This window comes from Marmota monax, unplaced genomic scaffold (genome assembly GCF_021218885.2).
Source record: "Marmota monax isolate L192 unplaced genomic scaffold, Marmota_monax_Labrador192_F-V1.1 WCK01_AAM20220418_F8-fsc00077, whole genome shotgun sequence".
Lineage (NCBI taxonomy): Eukaryota > Metazoa > Chordata > Mammalia > Rodentia > Sciuridae > Marmota > Marmota monax.
The window spans coordinates 619785-626694 of NW_026694610.1; the positions used below are offsets into that span (position 1 = coordinate 619785).

The 6910-nt window shown below is 40.7% G+C and overlaps 1 long non-coding RNA gene across 1 annotated transcript; it reads left to right on the top strand.

Moving 5' to 3' along the window:
• Positions 1-520: 520 nt before the first annotated feature.
• On the top strand, positions 521-5371 carry LOC131423317 (uncharacterized). Its single transcript, XR_009224710.1, has 3 exons — positions 521-638; positions 4862-5027; positions 5312-5371. It is a non-coding gene; the product is annotated as an uncharacterized LOC131423317 (long non-coding RNA).
• Positions 5372-6910: the final 1539 nt, after the last annotated feature.

The following is a 6910-nucleotide window of genomic DNA, read 5'->3' on the forward strand; positions in this document are numbered from 1 at the left end:
TATGTGAGCACTTTGGGATTGTGTCTATAGATCTATTTCTATTTTAAAATTCAGTTTCCAGAGGGTTGTTTCATTAAGTTTCACGAGTTTGTATTTGGAATGTATCTTGATTTTGGCCTCAACCCATCCCTGCAATAGCCACACAAGAAAACCTGAGGTGGAAATAGTATGTACTTGGTTATTTGATCTTTCTTATTATAGGCCATTAACTAACTACTGTATCCAGATAAGTCTGTGCTGATATTGTTGTGATACTTGCCAAAGAAACTGTTTCGTATCACGTTAACACATTAAAAACGATGACCGACCTGGACAGCAGGCCGCCTTTTCACTGGAAGCCTGATGACTTGTTGAGTCTTGTCATTCTCAGCTCTTTGCTTATGGAAGAGCGTCAGGTTTCTATGGCGCCAGTGCTGGCTCACATGACAGTCCAAGTGGACGCAAGAAAATGAAGCAAGCCTTACAGGGGAAGATATGCCTGATGGGATTTCAGGTTTCTTGGAGGCTGAACAGAGAAAAGGGAGATGAACTCGTTGCTGATTTTTCCAAGGTTTTGACAGAAGGAAGTTGTGGAGACAGGGGTATGTGCAGAGCATGTCAGGACTGAGACCAGACCGGATTCTGCCTTTGGGGAGATGGTAGGTTGGGGTGCTGCTGGTAGGAGGGGAGGGATGAGGATGATGTGCAGGTGGGTCAGGAGAAGCAGCAGGGGATCGCAGAACCTGGACAGTCTGTGACAGAGGAATGGCACCCCAGACTGCACAAGGAAAGTTAGATAGTGTCAGCAGTCCTGTCACATGAGCTGAGCATGACCAGGCAGTAAGGTGCTCAGATTCAAGACTAACTATCAACCCAAGTCATGACATCATCTGTTGTTGAGGGAGAGACCCTAGTCTTGGGAGGTGGCAATTACAAAGGGAGCAATAAGACAGAAGAAGCACAGTGATGATCTTCTGAAGCAGCCCAGTTACAATGGCTTTAGTGGCAGAGGAATGAAAAGGGGCACTGATACTCACTGATTGCCTCCCACATGCCTATGAGACACTGAGCTGGGCTAAGAACTTATTCATTCATTTGTTCAACAAATCTTTTCCGAACACCTATTATGAGCCAGGCGCTATTCTAGGCACTGCAGACAGAGCAGAGAACAAAGGAAATCCCTGCCTGCTTGGATCTTATATTTTCACAGGGGAACCAGACAATAAACAAAGTAAACAAAACTTACGTTGGTTCCAAATTAAATTTTTAAATAGGGAATCCAGGGAAGGGCTCACTAAGAAGGTGAAATTTGAGCAAATCCTTGCAGGAGGTAAGGAAAGGAGCTATGTGGGTGTTGGGAGGATGAATATCACAGGCAGAGGAAATGGAAGGAGCAGAAGTTGTGAGGAGGCACCTGCCTGGTGTGTTCAAAGAAAAGCAAGGAAGCCAGAATGACTGGATCCAAATGAGTCAGGGGTACAATAGGAGATGAGAGAGGAAGCAGGTTAGGGGTTGAGAAAGGAGTCATCTAAGTCCTTTTGGGCCAGTGGTTCTCAGCAGGGTTCAGTTTGCTCCCCAGCAGACAATCTAAAGACATTGTGGGTTGTTATGGACTGGGCCATTGGTACTGCTGGCATCTAGTGGGTAGAGGCCAGGGATACTGCTCAACATCCTGTAGTGCACAGAACTGTCCCGCTCATCCAAAGATTAGCTGGCTCCAGATGTCGACAGTGCTGAGGTTGAGAAACAAGTAGTTGAGAACTTTGATTCTTATTTGCAGGAAAATGGAGGGATTGTTTTAAACCAAAAGAAAAGAAAAACCATCCAAGTAACATTTTTAAACAGCATTGTTTTAGATGTGTGTCAATGATAGAAAACAAACAGGGGAGCAAGGTAGGTACAGAGAGTGCAGTTGGCAGGTTACTGCAATAATAGACAAGAGATGAAGATGACTTAGATCAGCAGGTGGGTCTCATTTATTCACAACTTTAAATTTGGTTGCATTATCCCCAAATCAGAGATAAGGAAACAGAGACATTAGGACGCGCACCCATGTGTATGAGTTCAAAGCTGTGCCCTTTCCATTGTTTGTGATAATCTTCCCCTTCCTCTGAACCTCCCTTGTCCAACACAGTGAAAGTCCAGGGATGGGTATGAAACCAGTCCAGAAAGGTGAAATGAAGGGGCTTGCCGAGTGTGGTAGCCCACCCCTGGAATCCCAGCAGCTTGGGAGGCTGAGACAGGAGGATCACGAATTCATAGCCAGCCTCAGCAAAGGCAAGGTGCTAAGCAACTCAGTGTTACAGATCCTGTAACCAAATAAAATACAAAATAGGACTGGGGAGGTGGCTCAGTGGTCCAGTGCCCCTGAGTTGAATCCCAAGTACCACCCCCCCCAAACAAAAGGGGCTTAAGAGCATTCCTTTCTAAATCTGCCATCTCAGCATCTGAGCTAGACTGACTTGAACCTGGGGTCCTCAGTGATTCAGATCCATCTTTTTAACTCTCTCCCAAGGAGAGGACTGATTTCAGAACCTGGAAGGAGGAGCCACTCTGTCCCACTGAGAGTGAAGAAGATAGAAAAGAGGCATGGAGTCCAGCACATTCTGGACCAATGTACTGTGTGAATGTGTGTCGGTTGCTTTGTGGCCCAAACCACAGCACACTTAGGTGAGCACTCCTGGACTGAGCAGAGTCATGGGTGGATCCCTGGCAGCCCACTGCAGGTAGTCTTGTGTTCCTTATGTTTGTCACAATTTAGATATTAGACAATTAGTTCAGTGTAGGCCCTTTGCCTATATAGGAAGTTCTCATCTGGGCAAACAGAGCATGACCAACACATTCGGTGATGAAATTAGACTTCAAACTTTTTGTTCATTGAAGCACAGGTTTACCCCCATTCGTGGTTTCCATATCTACAGATTCAACCAAATGCTGATGGAAATGTTTTTTAATTGTATCTGTATTGAACAGGTACTGATTTCTTTCTGGTCATTATTACCTAAATAATATAACAACAATTTATATGACATTTACATTGTATTAGATATTATAAATAATCTAGAAATAATTAAAGTGTATAGAAGAATGTGCATATGTTATATGTAAATTATTTGCTGTTTTATATAAGGGACCTCAATACCTAGGATTTTGGTATCTGCAGGGGGTCCTAGAACCAATCCCTCTTGCGTACCAAGGTATGACTATGCACATACATTCTTGTTGGTTGGGTGTATAACTGGGTATGGAATAGCAAGGTTGTCTTGATAAGATGAAGAGTAACTTGTAATAGTTGTGTTTTCATGCCATCTCCTCTGCATGGTCAACTTTATTTTCAAGATTATATATTTTGTCTTCATTGCCTGAGGTTCTGCCTTCCCAGTGGTCTTATCTATTGGTGATGCTTTCCATTGAATTTTCAGTTTGGTTTATTAATTCCTTCATTTTGAGGATTTCTGCTTGGTTTTTGATTGTTTGCTTGCTTTTTATTTATTTATTTTTCAGAATCTCTGCCTCTTTATTGAAGTGATCTTTCACTTTCTGTGTTTCTCTCTGATTTCACTCCTTACACCATCCTTTACTTCACAGATCAGTTTAACTATGTACATTCTAAACTCCTCTGATATTTTGTCTACTGTGATGTCAATGGATTCTGTTATTGGAACACCTTGGTTTGTTTGGGGTGCTTTGTTCTCTTGTTTTTTTCATGTTGTTTGTTTGTTTTTTTTCATCTAGCAATGTGGATCTGAGGCAGTACAGATTTTACCCTGTAGACTTATGGTGGCCCTGAAGGTTTCCAGTACCTCATCTTTAAGGGGGAGTACAATATTACTAGATCCCAATGTAAACAATATATGGCCTTAAACCTGGTAGCTCCTATTACGACGTCTATATTGCTGGTGGGACTGCACATTGGCACAACCATTATGAAAAGCAGTATGGAGAGTCCTCAGAAAACTTAGAAGGGAACCACCATTTGACCCAGCTATCCCATTCCTTGGTTTATATCCAAAGGTCTTAAAATATACATACTACAGTGATGCAGTGATGCTGCTATAAAAAGTGAGCTGTTTATAGCAGCTCAATTCACAATAGCTAAACTATGGAACCAACCTAGGTGTCCTTTAACAGATGAATGGATAAAGAAAATGTGGTATATACACATAATGGAATATTTTATCACCCAGCCTTAAAGAAGAATGAAATGATGGCATTTACTGGTAAGTGAAAGGAGCTGGAGAATATCATGCTAAGAGAAATAAGCCAACCCCCCAAAATCAAAGGCCAAATGTTTTCTCTGATATGCAGATGCTAATTCACAATAAAGGGGGGGAGGGATAAGAAAGAATCTAGGTACTTTCGATTAGGTAGAGGGGAATGAAGGAAGGGGAAGGGGTATGATGGTAGGAAAAATAGTAGAATGAGTCAGACATTAATACTCTGTGTGCATATATGACTACACAACTGGTGTGACCCTCATCATGTACAATCAGAAGAATGAGAAGTTATACTCTGTTAATATATGATGTATCAAAATGCATTCTACTTTCATATAGAACTAATTAGAAAAAACAAAAAATTTCTAAAAAAAAAAAATTAGTAGAGAAGTAATGTGGATAGATATGATAGGGAGATGTATAGGCAGGTTCAAGAATCAAAGAGAAAGTCCAGAGCTCTGAATAGAAAAGACTGCAGCTATGAGGATACCTATAGAGAATGGCAGAAGCTAAGGAAAAGTATGGTGTATACAGACAGAACTATGGCATGCGGCAGTGTGTCGTAGAAAAAGGTGTTTGTTAAGAGTCAGAAAGACCTGATTTTGAATCTTGCTCTATTGTGAGTAGGGAGTGCTACAGGTCAAAGCCTTATCTTTCCATTACAGAAAATAGAAAATGCTAAGCAGATGAAATTCCAACAACTAAGGATTGGATTCCTACCTGTGTATAGAGCATTGGAGATTTGGTGGTGAACTCGAAAGGAGGGCCTTGTTCTCCTTGATTTGACTGCAAAGGAGCACAGGAAACATTGATCACTTGATTACAATTATGGTAAGTGCAATGAAGGAGTCTAATCAATCTGGGGATCTGGGAGGCTTCTCTGAGGCCAAGTAGACAGGAGCCAGGCCAAGTGGGGGGGAAGTGTTTGAGGAATTCAGGCAGATGTAACAAACAGCTGGAGGGAAGCCTGGGGGGAGAAGGAGCTTGGAATGTGTAAGGAAAAGAAACAGTGAGTGTGCCTGAAACAGTGTGCAAAGGGGAGCAAGAGGAGGGGTCAGATGGCAGCAGCAGGCCAGGCCTTTAAATAATGACCTTGGCTTTAATTGCTTTTTAAGCATTTTTAATTGGAGGTATGGAGAGTCTGGAGAATGAAGTGGGACTGGCGACAAAATCAGGTAAGTTCGGAAATAGAGGTTGTGCATTTGCATTTCAAAATTCATCCACACATTCTTTAACATTCATGCATCATGGAAAAGAGACTAGACTACCAAGTGAATCTGGTAACATCTGAAACCCGTTTGGATGTCAATAACTATTGAATGGATGAAGGCATCCATAGTGACTTACAAGGTTAACACAACTGCAAAAAAAAAAAAAAAAAAATTCTGTTTAGCATTATTTGATTCTCCTGGCTCTGATATTAAGTTAGTTCTTTAAGTAGATTTCTATTCCAGGAATAGTAGCTAATATTTGTTGAGTGCTTATTGTGCATCAAATTCTATTCTAAGCCATATGAAACAGGTATATTCTCTCATTAGATCTCATCACAACAAACCAGGAAGATAGGGGTTTTTTAAAAAATTATTATTATCATCCAATATTACTGATGGGGAAATAGACACTGAGAAACACAGATCCATTGGCCTAAGATCACCCAGTTAGTAAGTAGAGTCAGGATTTGCACTCAGGCACTGATTCTAGCTCAAAAGCTGTCAAATGACTATTTATAGCTTCCCAAAAGAAGCCACAGACAAGCAATACAAACATCCAGTTAATTTGATTACTCCACTTTTAGATTAATAAATTGGCATCATGCCTAAACATTAATCTCTTATGAGTTGATTTTATGACTCCATTGGGTTCCATTTCCCTCTAGTAAACCAATACAGCTGAGTTTCCAAACCTACAAATCCAGATGTGGATGAAGACTTAGACCACAGAAGAGTGACAGGAGTAGAGATTAGGAGGGTAGCAGAGGCCAAATCTTGCTGGTCTTATGGACCAGGTGTGTATTTTTTTGTTTCTTAGCGCAGAGCGAAGGGATATGAATTCTTTCCAGACCTTCCTGGAGAGTGACGTTGAGGGTTTTTTAATGATTTTCAAGTAAAGATATGATTCTTATCCAGATGACTGTGAGTCATTTTTCTCAATAACAATATAAAAAGATAACATGGGCTTACACCATAGCAGGAAAAAAAATGTATTAGAAAAAAGCAATACCTGTTTGATGGTGAACTTGACCTTGGGTCTGAAAGCCCTTGTGGGCAATGCCCTGCAAACCAAAGGGTCCACAAGCAAGTTAGTTTGACCTTGACCAAATGCTTTATCTCTCTCTGAGATTCATGATATATATTAGTGTATTAAAGGTTGAAGAAAGGAAGCTCAGTAAATCTCTTTAATTTTGTTTAACCCCATATTTTCTGAATTCATTTGACCACAATTTGTTTTTCCTCTAAGACTTATCAATTTCTCATGAAAACAATGAAACAAACTGCATTAAAACTGTGTGATAATAACATGGTACTGTGTAAAAGTCGTTGTAATGGCATCATGTTTATTTAGTCCTGGAGTTTGTAGAACTCAATCTGTAAGCAAAAGAAAAGGGGACTAGAACATATTATTTGTTTATTTTTAGAGAACCATTCTCACATAATGGCAATTGGTTGCATATATGGTAACTTGGCTCTGAAGTGGATCACTGGCTTTGTGACCAA